This window comes from Anas platyrhynchos, chromosome 14, assembly GCF_047663525.1.
Source record: "Anas platyrhynchos isolate ZD024472 breed Pekin duck chromosome 14, IASCAAS_PekinDuck_T2T, whole genome shotgun sequence".
In the NCBI taxonomy this organism is placed as follows: domain Eukaryota; kingdom Metazoa; phylum Chordata; class Aves; order Anseriformes; family Anatidae; genus Anas; species Anas platyrhynchos.
In genome coordinates, this window is record NC_092600.1 from 6,099,145 (window position 1) to 6,116,796 (window position 17,652).

At 55.0% G+C, this 17,652-nt stretch overlaps 1 protein-coding gene across 1 annotated transcript in view; it reads right to left on the reverse strand.

Annotated features, from left to right (window-relative positions):
- FAT2 (FAT atypical cadherin 2) overlaps window positions 1-9,948 on the reverse strand; it is a 54,872-nt gene extending 44,924 nt beyond the window's left edge. Inside the window, exon 1 of the mRNA XM_027468224.3 lies at window positions 9,669-9,948. The gene's annotated coding sequence lies outside the window, so the exon portion shown is untranslated. The remainder of the gene's footprint in view (window positions 1-9,668) is intronic.
- Between the last annotated feature and the right edge of the window lie 7,704 nt (window positions 9,949-17,652).

Genomic DNA, 17,652 nt, shown 5'->3' on the forward strand with positions numbered 1-17,652 from the left:
CTTTTTAATTCAATTGTACTGAAATGGCAGTGTGAACTCATCTCTTGTAAGACATCAGAGAACCCACAAGGCAGAGACGTTATGAACTGCACAACCACAAGAAAAGCCAGAGCTGGAGCACATGCCTTCTTGGGCACCAGCAATTCAATATGGGAGGATAACCTTGAGCAAGGAGTGGGTTTTCTGGCATTTAACAAGATGCAAACTTTCTTCTTAATCTCTCCTGGAATGTCCTTAACCTGACTGTTGCCTGTAGATTTCCTGACATCTAAGAAGGGCTTCGCTCAGGTTGCTGTTTTTTTCCTCTGTGGGGTTTTACTCCTCTGTCCAGCTAATTATTTTGCAAAACCTGTCGTGACCTCATATTTCTGAGAGCTTTGCTCTCAATTACAAGTTGGGCTGAAGGCAATCAATGGCTTCAGCAGTTATTATGAAGGATGGAGAGTTACTACACACACAGGGCACGAGGCAGAAGCCTCATTTCCTCTGGAAATCATCTGAAAAAGTGAAAGGCACAGCCAAAATTTAGGGAGAATTTTCCAGTAGGCATCACTATCAGCTTTTGAAGTCTTACAGTTTCTCTTTGCAGCAGGCCCCATGCCCAAAGCCCTAATGTTAGCACACAGAGACCTTCGTGCCCCCTGCCAGCACCTGCCTGTGCTCTGAGATGTCTAATTTCATCACCTTGACTACTGCGCATGTATCTGCCTGGACAATTTCTGTACCAGAGGAAACCCTATCGCTATTTATGCAGCTCTGCACAAGCCCACGTTTGCAGATGGAGCAGCAGAATTTTGTAAAATGCATGCTGATATTTTTGCTCTCTTGATGTGCTCAAGGTCCTTCCAGCTTGTCCTCATGTTAACTAGCACCTGGAATACAAGCTCAGCTATCAGACTGCCTCCTATTTGTCTCAAAAAGTGGTGTGGCCCATTAAATCAAGGTTTCTCCAGCACCTTGATTCTGCCCACTGCCTCATAAGAGATGGAGATGGCCTTGCAGGTCCCCTTCTCTTTTTCCACATACCAACCTTCAGCTCTAGCAGTTTCATATTTGTTTGGATCTAGAGCTTACAAGGGCAGCTTCTAATGCTGACAGAACGATAGCTGTTAGTGTATAGATCATTTTGCTTATGGGCAGAAAGTGGAATCCCTTACACCACATTCACAGTGCAGAACCATGCAGAAATGGGACTGGGCCATTTCCAAAAGCTGTTGTGAAGCTCAACAGGAAAATGGGGTGCATTGCTCTGAAATGGGGCAAACCCAATGAGCTCCAGCCTTGGCTCAGGGAAAGCCCTGTTGGGATCTCCCCTGCCAGGTGTCCGTAACAAACTAACAGAAACACGGCAGCTTTCTGTGAGTCTTGCAGCATGGGAAAAGCTGCACATAAAGTGGAAATGGAATAAAATCAATCTATTGGCACTTAAAATCCCAGAGGGAGGTGGGAGCTGGGCAGCCAGGCAGGAGCAGTGCGGACAGGCTCAGGGGTACTTGCAAAGATGTTCAAGGATTTCCATGTCAGAACCAGGTGAAAAGAACTGCACCTGTGACATATTTTTCTGGATGATCAGGAGAAACATTTTGCCCATTCCTCTGAGCTGTGCTGTCCCATGTCCTTGTGCTGCCAGTACACAATCCGTGGGACTCATGGGCAAGGGCCATACCTGCTTCAGGGCTGCAAGCACTGGACACTTAAATACCCTCAGCTAGCTCCATCATCTCCATCATCTCCATCATCTCTCAATACTCCATCATCTCATGGGATCTGATATTTCTAATCCTGCTTCTTGCCCAAGTATGAGGGATCTTTGAACCTCTCTTGCATGGCTCCCCTGGGCACGGTGCCCTCCTGGAGCTGGGTGCACACGGGGGGCAGATGTGCTGGAGAAAGCCCCTCGCTGGGACGGAGCACGGCAGGGAAGGCAAGCTCCTGACTGGGGGAAATACCAGAGCATCATTAGGTGGTGATTCAGCCTCCTCTCCTAATCACCAGGCGAGGATCAGAGAGCCTCGAGGGGCTTCGCCCTCAGCCCTGTAGATGCAAACTCCCCGCAGAGCCAGTAAACACTCGTGTATCTCTAATCACAGCCCGAGCGCGCGTCTAAATTTAACATCCAAATTGGGCTCCTCTGTCAGAGACATGCCCCAATCTGTTGGCTTGAAACGAGGGAACAAACACGGCGCCGAGGTTCAAAGCCTGTGCGTGGGGTGGCCGCGGGGACAGGCGCTGCGGGGGGCTCGGTGCAGGGCATGGCTCCGCCGGCCGGGGCGAGCGGCCGGGGTTGGGGCATGGACCCCAGGGGCCCCGGGGTGTGGGGCTGCCGTGTTTTTTGGCTGTACCACAGCCCAACGCTGCAGCCTGCCAGGAAGCAGGTGTGGCCCCAGCCCCACCTTCTGATTCCCTTCAAGAGGAGCATTTAAAAGCAATCAAAACCCCAAACACAAAACAAGACGAATGCACGAAGAGCAGCATTCCCCTCGCTGGCTGCGGTGGGGGCTTGGCCTGAAGTTTTGGGATCAGAAGAGCAGAGAAAAGTCATAATTTTGATGGGAAAATAAGAGCAGCTCTTTCCCTTCAGCTCTTCTCTCAGCACGCATCCCAAACTCTTTCTCTCCTTATCTCTCTTTCTCTCTCTTTTTACTTTTTCTTTCCATTCCTTCCTTTGTTTCTCCATTACCAAAACAACCTCCCACCTGGCATAAACACCAACCCAAACCATCCCTGAGCACACCAACACCTTGGAGGCTCCCAGCACTAGAGCTGGGGGAGAAGGGAGCTGTGTCTGGTTGTCCTAATAACCAGCAGTGGGGCAGCTCAGGGGTGGGTCTGAAATTTGGTGGTTATGGGGGAATAGAGGGAGAGTGCAGGAAGCAAGTCCTATAAGATTTTGGAATGAGGATTTGGGAAAGTGAGTGGAAGTTTGGACTCTGTCTTCTCCTGCATTGGTGGTAACGGAGCAGAAGGGGCTCAGCCATGGTCAGGGCAATCTCCTCATGGCCACCTTTTGAGTAGGGTCGATCAGAAAGCAGTCCGTGGGGTTTTTCACGTTGGAAAGTCACCGACTGAAAACTCCGCTTGTTGTGCAGGTGCTGGGCTGTCTGTGAGACGTCCCGATTCCCAGCAGTAAAATAACCCGTGTACACATTGCTCGGGGGCTGGTGCTTGATAATGCTTGTCCTTTCCTCATTGCAGCAATGCTGTCGGGATCAGGTCCTCCTGTTCTTGGTGCCTCGCTCAGCTTCTGAGTTTCCCGTTGGCATCTAACAAAGCCAGGCCTGTGGGGTTTGCATTCTGCGGGGAGCTGGGTATTTTCTGAACTGTTTCTCTTGGACTTCACAAAACAAACAAACTGATCCCTTCCCAAGCCATGGCACGGAGCCGTTCCCATGTTCCCAGCAGCATTTCTCTCAGTGGGCTGCTGAGCCCAGGCTAGCGGCAGGCACTGTCCTTAGGGCTCTGGATTTGGTTGCGCCGAGCTTGGTTTTGCAGCGAAGCAGAAGAAACGCATCCTGGAGGTACGACACAGGGCCAGAAAACTAATGCGAATTGTCCCTGAAGTTATGGTGCTCCCTTCCTCAGTCTATCTCTGGGTTTTCCAGTGCCTGTGGATTTTTTTGGAAGGGCTGGCGTTGGCAGGACAGTTCTGCAGCAGCCTGCTCGGGGACTGCACTCGTGTGGGCACAGCTTTTTGCTGGACTTGCAGATTTCACTAGGGCACAGCCAGGTTGTTTCTTCCTCATCCCACCTTTCCAATCTCCAAATAGCTTGGATAGACCGTTGGAAATTGTTTCCAGTTTTCTAAACAGCCTGGTGTGAGGCAGCTGATCATTTAAAACCTGGTGCAGGTGCTTACAACCCAGGGCTACATCACGATGGAGCAGCGCCTCTCGCTTGGACTGCCAGATTCACACAGGACTCCAGAGCAGGATGGATGCAGTCTTACAAGCACCACAGAGATGCTCACCCCATCACCCACCTGCTGGACCAGGCAAGCGCATTAACCCTGGGGAGCTCAGGTACCACGGGGAGCTTGGGTGAGCAGCCTCCCAGGGGTGTTGGAGGAATGGAAACTCTGGAGGGAGTTGTGGGGAAGCCAGTGAGTCACTGAGCTGGGTGGCGTGGTCCGGGCCCCAGGCTGGTGCTGGGACAGCCCTTTGTCTGGTCGGGCTGCTGGCTGCAGGGTGGGCACACGCTGCTTCACTCCGAGGTGCTGTGGCACTGCTGGGGTCTGCTCTGCCTTGGCCAGTGAAAGATCCCACCAGGACCACGATCGGTGCTGACAGAAGAGCACAGCGGGGTGCTCGGTCCCAAGGTCTGTCTGTCCCCCCAGCTGGTGGTCACCCCTGGTCGGATTCTGGGCTCCAGGCTGGCTGTAAGGGACCTTCCTCCATGGTGACTCCCCCAACCAGCTCACCCCTTCCTCCTGGGGACCCATTGCCCCATCCTGGTGGCTTTGGCCATGTGCTGATGCTCTGCCTGCTGCCCTGGTTTGCTCCTTCACCAAAGCAAGCAGGTCCTACATGTCTTCACCTCCAAGCCGTCTTCTGTCATGTGCAAGGGAACACCTTGCACATAAAGCCAAAGGTTTTCCTCTGTCCCCTTTCCACCCACAGTGTGTGCTTTCCAGCCAGTTCTCCATGAGGATGCCAGGGAGCCTGGCTTCGGCGTGTCACATAGCTGAGGTTTCTGTCACTGTTGTGAGCCTCCAGGAGCTCGTCTGCGAGGCGCAGGGAACTTGAACAGGCTTGAGCTTCCCACACAGCTATAAGGGTCAGTGATCTTTATCTGTCTTGGCGTTGCGACATCGCTCCAGAGCAAGAGTCAATCGCACAGCTCCGGAGCCATGGAGCGCTCGGGGGGGGTCTGAGCTCAGGCTCGGCAGCTCGGCCACCCCACGACACCCAGCCCTTGCCAAGGGGCAGCATTACTTTGCCACCAGCTCCTGTCCCACAGGGAGTGTGATACCAGGGGGCTGACTTGTGCCATGGGCAGGGGGAAGCACCCTTATGCAGTATCCCTAACCCCCTTCCACACTCCCTGTCTGTCTCTTGCTGATCACCCCATCTTCCCCAGCTCCCCGCAGCAGGGATAAGTCCTACCCATGGTCCAGAAGCTGCCATTGCATGGACAACCAAGGAGCTGTCGGTTTGGAGGTGACCATCTCCTTGACCAAGGACAGCAGCTGGGGCAGCCAGGAGCCGGGCAGGACACAGCAGATCCCGCTGGTGGCTCTGATGGGGACTGGCTACCTGCTGGCCATAAAACAGAGCAGCGCCGGGGGGCTGGAGGAGGGCAGGGCTGGAGGGAAGGGAGCTGGGTGGGAGCCGCTCAGCAGGCAGGCTGCGAGGGGCCGGGCAGCGGGGAGCAGCAGCCCAGGCGTGTTGGCACAGGAGGCAGCCGCAGCCTCCAGGTACTCGCGTGAGCGTGCCCTGACCCTGCTGCTGCCGGGGCCGCTCTCAGGGAGCCGGTTCCCACGGAGGTTGTCAGTGCACGGGGCCACAAACCTCAGGCACTGCAACCCCACCGGTCCGGAGACTGTGCCGTGACCATCAGCACAGGCTGCAAGAGCCCACGAGGGATCCCGGGCTTGCTCTTGATTGCTAACTCCTGCCAAAAGCCACAGGGAACCTTTCACATTGTCCTCATGCCTGGGATGCGAATCATCCTGCGCTGATAATAGCTCCCCTGTTGTCAGACCACTGAGGGAAGCTGCCGCGTGAGACCACACTGTCAGTTCTCCCTGCTGTTTTCTAGATCCACCGGCCAGTTTCGGCCAAATTTAACCAGATAGGTAAAGACTTGAAAGGCATTAGGTTTGCACAAGCTTGTGAAAATCAGCAGGAGAGAGGAGAGAAATCCAAATTAGGACTCCCAGCTGGAAGAAAAGGCTCTAATGTGAGCCCAACCCAATTATTAGACATCAGAGAATCCACACAAGAGTGAGCGCCGCGGGCAACCCAGCTTCATGAATCCTGCTGCTCACAAAACAGCTGTTTATTTAGGTGCTGCAAAGCCTGTGAGATCCCTTCTGGGATCCCAGCACACAGCCCCCATCCGACCCCCCAGAGATGTGAATCCGAGCTGGGCTCTGCTCCCCCCAAGCCGTGTTTGAAGGGGCTCCAGCCCCGAGCTCTTGGACCCTGGGGGACCTCGTCCGTGCCTTAACCCACCCCTGGTGTTTGCAGCGAGGACATCACCTGAGTGCTGGCAGTCCTCTGATGCCCGTCCCCATGGTTCCCTCTGAGGAAGGCAGTCATGTTCCTCTGTTATTGGCAAAATTTTGGGGGAAGGAGTCTGAGAGCATCCTGGCGTGAAGATTTGGCCAAAGGACCATGTGCCCGTATGGATGCAGGTCAGGAGCCCAGAGCCCAGCAGGACGGACTGCTCGGCTCCACTCTGCCCTGCAGCCTCCATGCCTCCTTCCTTGCCTCTTTCTCTCCTCCCGGGCAATTCTCATTCAGCTGCAGACCTGTCCGTGCTCCAGTAGGAATATCTGCTCTTCCCCCTGCCCAGCACCCCGCTGGTCTTTCCCTTCTGGTGCCCGAAGGAGAGCAGGGAGAGCAGCTTTCCGCTCTGCCTGCAGCATCCTTGCCCGCTGCCATCTGTCTGCCTTGCTCTCGCGCGTTCAGAGGCAGCCTAAGGACACCGAGGACGCAATGAATGAGTTGGTCAGGGCACGATCTTCACTTGTAAAAAGACACAGGTAGCTGTGCCACAGAATTTCCCTGCAGCAGACTTTTACTGAGCGCAACGATATCCCCCCAAACCCATAAAACCCCTTCGGCTCCCAGTCCTGCCCGCAGCAGCCCACCCAATTTGCTGCTGCTTTCTGTACCCACGGTCCCAACGCACTGGAGCCATACAAGCTGCTGCAAAGCCCAGGGCCTGGGGAGCTTGGGGATTCAGCCGAGGAAGGATTAACCCCCCAGACAGGCATGTTTGCCCAGGCTGGTCTCCTTGCCGCAGCGTGTCCTTGTCAGCTCTCCTTGCTCTCCCTCCCACTCCGGACCGTCTGCTGGAAACACCTTTCTGAAAGATCTCGGCATTGCAACACCTCTGCGAGCAGGCAGCTGTGACCGACGCAGCAGCACCTGTGACAGTGCCTGGTGCCAGCCTGCACACGCAGGGCAGCGTCCTGGTCAGCCTGAGCCCAAGGAGTCTGTTCATAGCATAACCAGCACGTCCCAGGCTGCCTGAGTCACGGCACCTTCCCAAAGCACAGCCTGGGATCAGTCCTACGGAGCTCCACAAGGAGGAACGTGCAAGCAGCCATTGGAGCTGTTCTTGGGCTGCCGTGTTTAACAACCTCCCCTGCACCCATCCACCCCAAACGGATCGAAACCTCGTCTGAAGCCGAGTATGCTTTTGGCCTCTGCAATATCCTGTGGCAACGTGTTCCAGAATTTAATTATGCCCTCTGTACGAAAAAAAAAAATAATACTTCCTTTGGTTTATTTCAAACCTGCTGCTCGTTCATTTCTGAGCTACAAATCTTCCTACCAGCCCTTGCAGCCTGCCCCTCCCTGGAGCTCCTTCTTCCAAGAATTAGGAAAGAAAGTTTCTTTGCTAATAAACCAGCACCTGCCCCACTGCCAAGGAAAAAACTGTGGCTGAGAGGAAAATCGCTTGCTCAGCAAATCAGCTTGCTAATAGACAATGGAGCATCAGTGTTGCCAACCCAGAGGGAAAAAAAATAATAAAAAAGGAGGGTATTTAATCCTCTTATGCTCGAGCATGATATAGGAGAGAGGCCACTGCTCGAGGTACAGCTGCACTCGCACCCTCCACACGTGGCAAAGCACAAAGAGAGGCGCACGGAGCAGGGAATGCCACTTGTGCGGCACGGAGGTAGCTGCGAGAATCCTCTAGGACTTGCCTCGGAGCAGTTGGCAGGAGCGTAGGATGCAAAACGCATTAGTTTCTAACAGATGTTTGATTCCAGGTGTTACGCCTCCTTTGAACTCTCCCTTCACGTATGAGTGATGCTTGTTTGTTTGGAGGGCTGGGAGACGCGCTGCCTTCCGCGAGCGTTCGGGTTTGAAGCGGGCTCGCGGCGCAGGCTGCAGCAGGGGAGCGGCCGCCCTCGGAGGGCAGAGGGGCAGACGCTGAGCCCACCCGGCGGGGTTAGAAGCCTGCTCAGTCCCTGGGGAACCCCAGCACTTATCAGACAGGCGGATGTCCCTGAACCGGTGCCGATAAGGAGAGGTGCGCTGCGTATTAGCAGGCGATAAGGGTGCACAATACAAAGCCCGGTGCTTTTTGCCTCCCCGAATACCGAGACAGCCCAGCCTTCCTCAGGAGCCTGATACAGCCTGTTTGCTTTCCAGCCCCGAGGCTCCGATAACCTCCTGGCTCTCTGGAGCTGGCAGCCCGCGGCGCCTCGCCAGCTCCTGCCATGTCCCGTGCCCCTCTCTGCCCCGGGGTGGAGGACTCAGCGGGCTCCCTGCCATCCCGCAGCCCGGGCACGCCGAGCCCTGCTGGCCTGGGTGAAGCAGGAGCAGGATCTCTGCAGCCCTGCCGGCCCCCACGCAGCCCCCCAGCTCCAGCCACAAACCAGGAGGACTTTCCATGAACCCTGGAGTGTTTTCAGTTAGCACCAGGTTTTTTAAGAGAGTTTTGTCCAGAGCGAGCCCCATTGTGTGACAGTTGATCTTTGCCCCTCTGCAGCGCTGCACACCACCAAGCCTTCTAATTGCCCTGGGAGGCTGATTAGCTGATTACTGCTGTTTGGAAGGGCCCGGTTTGCTCCAAGCCCGGGTCTCCTTCCCTTCATTTTCACCTCTGTTCTCAACATTGCACACGTACAGGAAAAATAACTCCTGTGCGCGTGCCATGGATTGGGACGGGATTTGCTGGAGGGTTTCATCTTGGTTTGCCATCACCTGGTGGTGAAACGAGCTGCCTTGATGCAAACCTGCACACACTGGTGTGCGCTCCTGAGTGAGGCAGGGCCCGGGATGTGCGGGGCTCCCAAGCTCTGCTGCCCATCGTGGAGAGGACCAGGATGGGCACCGAGCGCTGGCCGGGGAAACACCAGCACCACGTCTGCGCTCGGGGATCCTCCAGGATCCTCCTGCTCTGAGCCAGCAGCAGGGTTGGCTCAGCGGGGAGGACGGGGCAGGGGGCTGGTGGGGCACCGCCTGCCCCTCGGTGAGGTTGTGTGGAGCCAAGAGCTGAGCCCGCAGCCGGGCGCCATCACGGCTCGTGCAGCAGCACCTCCATCCGCTCCAGCCCCAGCACGCTCCCTGCAGACACCCAGCCCCGTGTGCGCGCCCGGGCGCTTCTCTGCTTGGCCCCTGCTTGCCTGCCCTGCTGCCTTCGCTGCCCCGAGCCCACCTGCCTGCACCATCTGCGGCGTGCTCAGGTCCCCCAGCTAAGTCCAGTTAAGACCAGGTGCAAATTCCGTGCAAACGGGGCCAAAGGTTTTCCTAGCTCCATCCATAAGCCCCCACTCTACGGCTTCCAGAAGGAAGGAAAAGATGAAAAGCTCTCCCTCTGCATCCCAAAGCCCGAATCTTTCGGGCCATTTCCAGCAAAAGTTACTCACATGAAAAAGCAGTTTCACACCTCAATCTCTCCATCCTCCATGCCTTCCTCCATCCACGCTGTACAGACCTCTCCCTGAGTCATTTCGACTTCCCGCAGCAGCGAGCAGCGTGCCTTACCTGTTGCGACAGGAGAGACCTCTCCTGAAGTTTACTGCCTCCCTGCCCTCGCCGCTGAAAATCCCCTCCCGCAGCAGCAGCAGCTCGCTGGCTGCCGGGGGTCCATGGCGCTCGCGACGCGGAGGAGAGGGCTGGGAGAAATTCCTGCGAGAAGGGATTTGGCTGGCTGAAACTCCGGCAGCACAGGTTGGGAGCAGCGAGGGAGAAAGTTGCAGGAGGTGGAACTCCCTCGCTGGAGAGCCAGCCCTTCCGTGACGGGCTGGAGAAGGAGGAGGAGGAGGAGGAGGAGGAGGAGGAGGAGGAGAGGCATCGCTCGCGCCCTCGCTGCAGAAGTGAACTTGTGTGTGTGTGTGTGCGTGTGTCAGAGCTGGGCAAGCACCCAAGCCTTAGAGCCAAATAATTGCGGAGCTTTCTACTGTTAGATTAACTTCCATTGCCATGAAATCCGGGACCTCAACTGCAAGGGAGGTGTGTGTAGGGGGGGGGGTGGAATATGTCAGGTAAATCCCTCCAACACACCTGAAAAACCCGAAGACTGTTTTTAACCAGCTGCCAGGTGGGTGTTGCAAGGAGGGATGGGGAGAAGGGGGTGGGGGAAACCTGAAGCTGCCCTCAGAGCAGCTGCGTGCCGAGAGGCGCTTTGAAGGTTGTTGTTGTTTGTGCTGGGGGAGCCCCCCGAAACCCCAGCTGCCGCCAGAAAGCCTCGGGGTGCTCGGCGCTGTACGGGCAGAGGATGAAAAGGTGGTCCCTGTCCTGAAAAGGCAGGAGGCAGAGAAGAGAGAGGGAGGCAGCGAGGAGATAGCAGCATGGGGAGACCAAACTTTGCACCGCAGCTTTGGGGGAATTTTCTTGGCAAAAGCAAAATCAGGGAAATTGGGCATTGCTGTCACGTGCCGACCCAGGGAGTGCTGCTCCCTGCATCGGCTGTCCGTGGGCACCTTCAGCCCTCTGTGTGCCAGTCCCCTTCCTTTCCTCTCCTCCTTCCAACCCTGCCAACCCTCAGGAAATGTTGATTTATCCCCTTTAGATTGCAATGGAGTTTGAAGAACTAGAGGTGTGGAGCTCCACACGGGTGATAAAGGTGTGAGTTTATGCAAACTTTTTCCCTGTGGTGCTTTTTGAAGAGGAAATGATGAGAAAACTTTTTTTTTTTTTTTAAAAAACAAACAAACAAACAAAAAACACCACTGGACATTTTTAACTTAAAGCAGTCTGAATAGGTCTATAACCACTCCTTTTGAGGTTCTGTACAGGGGGCAATGATGGAGGTGAACACGGCAGCAGGTAGAGGAGAGGTCCTCCAGCCACACACACAGCTTCAGCTGGAACTTGTCTCGGACAAGTGAAGACAATTGTGAGTTCACAAGACACTCGTGACTCAAATCACAGGACACCAATCCATGGGAAAATCCATGTGGTTTAATCAAAATCCATAAAGATGGGGAGAGCTTGGCGCATGATATTGGACTATTTGGGGTTGTCAGTGAAGGTGAGCCAGAACAATCTGGTAAATTCATCAGAAAATGCATTTTTGAGTGAACCAAAATTACTCAGAATTTTAAACTAAATCTAGTGAATGGATTGGACTGAGAACTGGAGAGGAAGCATCTCCCCAAAGTGTAGATATTTCAGTACATCAGAAATAAAACATGATGAATAAATCAGGGTTTTGACACTGACACGGTGTCTCTCTTCACATCGATGGGATGAAAACTTCACTGTGGCACTCGTTAGCAGAGCAGTTGGACGCAGGAAGCCCCAGCCTGGTGGTCCCACTGCCACCCCCATCCCTGCTGCTCGCAGTGAGAAGCCCAGCAGTGAGGATCTCTTTGAGAGAGATGAGGGTTTTACGTGCTCAGCTTGTCCATTTTTCCAGCTGGTTGAGTCAGATGACTTGCAGAAAACTTCAAGTTTTGTGGATTATGAAAGTGATAGTAGATGTAAGAGCACCTAGAACATGCTAATCTGCTCCTCTTGGTGAAGATGCCCCATGACAATGGGCCCGAGGATCAGTCAGCTGTGGCAGTGGGTGTTGCATTTCGGAGGAATGAAAGGAAAGCTTCTCCATGGAGCTGCGTCTCGCAGCCACGGAAGGCGAGAAAATCAGGTATTGGTGGCTGGATTTCAATGGGGCTGAGGCAGGGCTCAGAACAATGCGCGTATTCTGGTTAGACACACCAAGGTACAAGTGAGCAAACCTCTGGCTTCAGGGCATCAGCTGACTGCTGCAAGAGCCAGCACTTCCCTGCATGCGGAGCCTTTCACAAGTGGCCGGCTACGGTGCTCCTCGCTCCTGCCTCTGACGGACCTGGGGCACTTGGTCTCATGGAGCAAGTTGAGAGCTATCAGCCTGCAAGGCTGCAAAGGCTGTTCTTCATCAAGGCAGGACACTATCATGTCACCCAGCTCTCCTTTGTGCCCTCTTTGCTCTCCCAGGCGGTGACAGAAGCCCTCTTTGAGCCCCTTTTCTTTGCCATGCCTTGTTGCTGTGAGGTTGTACAAGGAAGCTGGTGCTCATGGAGGAGCCACGCATCAGGCAGAGCCTGAGAAATGGTCAGGCAGAATGTTGGGGTGGCTTTTAGATGGTCCCTTTACAAAGCACCTATAAACACCCAGCGAGTGCAAAAGCCACTGACAGCTCCACCTCATGGCCAGCAGACTGGGAGCACTGGTCTGCCTTTCCACAGCACTGGCAAAGCACATTAACAGCCTTGTCTGCTGCAGGGGGCTGCAGGGTACCCAGTTCCCCTTCTCCGAGAAGACTGTGCTCCCTGGCTATGCCACAGAGAAACATCAGAAGATGTTATCTCAACAGGTCTAGGTGGAAAAAAAATAGCTAAGCGTTTGGGGGATATAATTCCGACCTGGAGAAGGACTTGGTTGTCCCAAAGCCCATCTATTTTTCTCCAAGAATACCAGATAATTTAACAAAAAAAAAAAAAAATTGCCTTTCCTAATGAAATCACGACACTGAGCAGAACTCCAGGATATGGAGCAGAGCAGCTCCTGCTCCTGCAGCAAGGGGCGGGCTGCAGAGCTGCCTGTGGTTGCAAGCAGAGGATCATCCTGCCCGGGGGAGCTGTGCCAGGAGGAAAGCAGGAAGAAAGATGGAGCTGAGCATGGTGCCTGGCTTTGCCCTGAGTGCTTCTTCTCACCGCTCAGACAGTAAATCAAATGAGCCAAAAAAAACCTACAAGCTGGTGTCAACATCTCACCCTGCCATGTCCCGCTGCCGGGAGCTTGCCCTGGCGGATGCCACAGGTCCCTTTCCAGGGCACGGGGGATGCCAGGGCTCCGGCACCTCGCTGGCGAGGACGCTCCTCTCCCCTAATCATGGTGAGAGATTTCATTTCCTGGTTCCTCCTAAGATCTCCCGTTGATAAGGCCAAGCCGTTCAGCTGCGGGTTAGCTGCATGCGAGGCGTTGTGCAGAGGAGCGGCGTGTTCAGGCTAGGTTAGGGAAATCACCACGGGCCTCTCTGGACCGACAAGAAATCCTACAGGGGCCCTGCTGCCAGTGGCTATGCCTGCTAACTGCCCCGGGGACCAGACCTGCTGGCCTCCTGCAGACGTGCCTGCAGGCCCCGCTTCCAGCCTGGTCCCCAGCCCTGTCCCCTGCGTGGCCACCGTGGAATTGGGGGTCAGGGCAGTGCCATGGGGATGTGGCACTGGGGCGCTCCTCCAGATGCTCTTGCCCTCAGAAGGAGGATGCAATCCCCTTTAGCACCCTTGCTTGGGTTTGGCACTTGTTAAACGAGGTGGTCCATTTGGGTCCGAAACGCTCAAGCTATTGCGGTGAGGATGGGCAGCCTTCCTCCTGCTGGGCACTCTGCAAGGTGCTCCCTAAGCTGTCCCAGCTCCCGTTGCTCTTCCACTGGGTTGTCCAGGCCATGTCCAGCTCTACAACAAATGCCTGCTCGCTGGCATGCCGGGATCTGAGGGCCCCCGAGGCAGAGCCGAGCTGCTTCCCGCAGGGACAAACACCTTTTGTTTCCCCTTTGCAGGAGGAGAGCCGCTCTGTGGGTCTGGCCTTTGAGCCTCGGCATCTGCTGTGCTGAAATGCTCTGTGGGTATGTTTGCAGGGGAGCGTGCAGGGACTTGCAAGGGAAGGGGCGATTATCTGCCTGGAACAACAGCAGCTTTTTCCCCAACAAGCGGGAGCGTGTGCGCTGGGGGTGGGGAGGATCCTGCCCTGCGTAGGAATCGGCTGCCAGTGTTTGTGTGTGCTGAAACCTCCTTGACCAGCGCTGATGATAACCTCCACGGAGCGGCTCCCGGGAGTCAGGATGGGTCCCATGGAGCTGCAAACCATGGCATGGTTCCCAGCGGGGCTGAGCAGGGCAAGCACTGGCTTGGGGAGGGCAGGAGGGTTGCATCTTTGGACCCTTCAGCCCTCCGTGGTCTGTCCAGGTGCCATCTCTTCCTGCACGTCCCGTGGACAAAATGATATTGTTGTCACCCTTAGCACAGCCAGGGGCATGCTGGCTCTTACTGGACGTCTTGCTCCATTATAAAGGGAAGATTTAAGACATAGAGATGCCCACTTTTCTGTCTATGAAAGTCAACCAAAGAGCAGGAGCTGATTAAAGCTCACTTTTCTCTTGGTCTGATTTCTCTCAGTTGGGTGTCTGTGGGACCCCAGACCTGCCAGCTCTCCATGCTGGTGATTAAATATGATTTCCTTAGAGCACCTTCAGGTTACCCTGGCCTGAGGTCTGGGAGGAGCCCATTGATGGGTGGGCTTGACTCAGGCCAGCTGGTGGGTGGCCATTCAAACCCATCACCCTTTGTTTTGGAAATAGAGGTTGGTGCAATGCAAAGAAACGTATGAACAGCATTGATCGGCGTCTCCTGGTCTCTCCAACATCCAGTGCAGGCTCCACTAAGACACCTTTGCGTTTTGGGGCTGAACTCTGCCCATTCCCTGCCCTCACATGAACAGGAGGGCATCACCACAGAGCTCACATTGGGATCAGGCCCCCCATTCTTCTTGGGATTGCACAGGGCTATTGAGTGGGACAGATCAAACCCAATGGATTGTGGAAGGTGAAGGTCATGAGGATATGAGCAGTGTTGGACTGGAGTTCAAGTCTCTCCAAGCCTCCTGCGGGGTCATGTCACTTCTGTGCCACGCTCCCCTCGTTGGTTCACCACCAAGGACGACACGCGCTGATTCCTGCGGGTGCTGCTGCCAGATCCCTTGCCCCTTTAAAAGGGATGAAGTCATCTTCCTCCGGAGCCATCTGGCACCACGACAGAGTCAGGAGCTCAGCGCAACAGAAGGCTGGGATGCCAGCCCATGGAGGGGATGTCATCGCTCTGCAAACAGATGGGACCCTGATGGGACGGGGCGAGGTGCTCTGCAAGACCCCAGGAGAAGGCTCGGTGTCGCAGGGGAGGCGATGAAGACCCAGAGGCAGAGAGCAGGGGGCATTGCCATCCCACTCCACCATCCGAGCTGAACGGAGCCTCGGCTCTGGGCACCGTCCTCCTGCGAGGGCACAGGCTGGAGCGTGGCTCTTGTCATGGGATGAGCTACGGAGTCAGCGTGCCCCCCTCCTCCCCGTCCATCCGTCCGCCTGCACCGAGCAGGCATTAGCTCATCTCCAGCCCGTGGGCCCGCACCGCCTGCTGGGTGGCTGAGCTCATCCTTGGCTGCGGCGGCGGCGGCTGAGCCCGAGCGGCGTGTGGCTGCGTGGAGAGGAGCCCGCAAGGCGAGGGAAGTGACCTCAGGCAAACCTGCCCACTGGGCACAGCGGGGGGCTCCGTCAGAGCACACGGCATGATGAGGAGATGTGCTTCTGTTGGTGTGCCTGGGGAACGGCCTCTCAATTCCAGGCCCGGCAGGAGGTTTCTCTCTCCGCTGCTGAGATAGCATCGCTGGCCACGCGCTCCCGGAGCGCCTACACAACCAGTGCCTTTTGTGCCACGGATCCCTCAGCCCTCCTAACCTCTTGTGAAGGTGCTGATATTCTTTACAAGGCTTCGCAGGTCATGGTGCTGCCCAGCAGGAGCCTACCAGGCCACCAGAAGTCTTTCTGAAGTTCCTATGCTGGAGCCCCTTCTCCCCAGCACACACAGCAGGGCATGGTGGCTCCCGGCCCAGGCAGGGCTCCAGAGACCTTTCCTCGTGCTCCTCTTGCTCAGGAAGGAGCTAGGATTCTGGTGAGGGGAATAAATGCATCAAATCCCTTTCCATCATCCTGCCTGAGAAAGGAAGCTTTGGTCTGGGGTTGGTGCAGGAGAAAGAGGAAGAGGTGGTGGTGGTGAAGAAGAACAGAGGGGAGAAGGTGGGAAATGGCTAGGTCTTTGCTGCGGGTGGGGAAGGAGGACAGAGTATTAATTTATTTGGAGAGTAGAGCAGGGATGAGAGGTTAAATGAGAGGTCCAAAAGTTCAGGTGTCCATCCAAGGGGAATGGGCCTCAGGAGATGTCTCTCTCCCCTTATTGCCCCCACACAAGTAGCTTGGGATGCTTAAAGTTTAGTCCAGTGCACTGGGTTGTGTCAGGGATCACAAAAGCACTGGGAGGTCAGGCAGGGGGCTGCCTGCCTGGTCTTGCTTCACTCAGATGTCTCCATTCTGCCTGACTTAAGCAGAAAACCCTTTTAAAGTGGAGTTCCATTTTCTAGTAGCGAGATAGCTTTTTTTTTTTTTTTTTTTTTTTTTTTTTTTTTTTTTTCTTTTCCTGGTCTGGACCACCAAGTCTTTGCCCAAGGAAACGCCACTCCTCTCCTGCTTTGTATTGCCTTAGGAAAAATTTCCTGTTCTACTTCAGCCCTTTGTCTAGAACCTCTTTGTCTTTTGCATATCAGGCTGTTAATGTCCCTCTATTAACCCGCTCCCCAGACTTTCCTGTCCCCTTTCAGCTCCTCGCTGCCTACCACGTCTCCCCTGGCTCGGTGCTGAGCCCTGATGCCCAGTCATGTCTGGAGAAAGCCAGCCTGGAGCTTCCGTGCTCCTAGGGCATTATAAAGAGGTGCCATTGTGCAACGGAGCCTTGTACCAAGAATACAATCCGCAGGATGATTATCTTGATACCATCCTCACTGAACCAGGGGAGCCTGAGCCAAAAGAAAAATTTAGAGCTAAACAGCTCTTGTTTACAGGAAGCCGGAGCACAGTGTCTGGGCTTGTACCAGTGCAGCAGGAGATGTTGCTATTGTCTCAGACAGCAAAATATTTTGCTGGTATTGATGGATGGTGTGTCCCTGAGATTTCCCAGGGATGCTGTGGGAGCAATTGCCCTTATTTCTGAAGCATCTTGCACAGCAGCCTAAGGGGAGAAGTGTTTGCTTTGGCTGAGCTGGACAATCAAGCAAGGGTCACCAGCTTTATTGACTGTTATGTTTGGCCATGATCACTGCAGGCTTTGCAACCTTTACAGCCCTATTCGTGTTGTTACAGAGAAAAGTAGGGTCTCAGCTGTGTTGTAAAGCATGGTGGCCACCAACGGGCCTGGGACTAGTAGCCCAAATCTCTGTAAATTGGTCCTACTGAACAAACCCACTCTCCAAACTCCCACCGATTTCCCACAGGGTATCAAAGGAAAGGAGAGAAACTTCTCTCCCAGCAGCAAAGCTACTTTTCTGTGGGTGTTATCGCCTTCCATCTGAGTTTACAAAACTGTGGTCCTACAGGCAAAAAGCTGGGAGGCTGCCGTGGAGAAACGGGGAAAGAGCATCATCTCCGAGGCTTCTCCTGCTCTGGGTCAAGGCCATACCTGAGGAGGAAGAGCAAAAGGGCTGCCTGCTCCCCAGATGTGGGGGAGGCCTTGCCCACATCTGGCAGGGAGCGTTTCGCAATGGGAACAGCTTAACAGCTTTCCCCAGCCCTCGGCACACAGCTGGGGGCGGCTGTTGAGCCCACAAACAGGCCGGTGCAGTTCCCGCGGAGGCAGAAGGTCTGCTGGGCCAGCTCGATGGGTCGGAGGACATCTACCAAGACCTTTTGGTGACAGGAAATGCAATTGGATCAAAAGGAGAA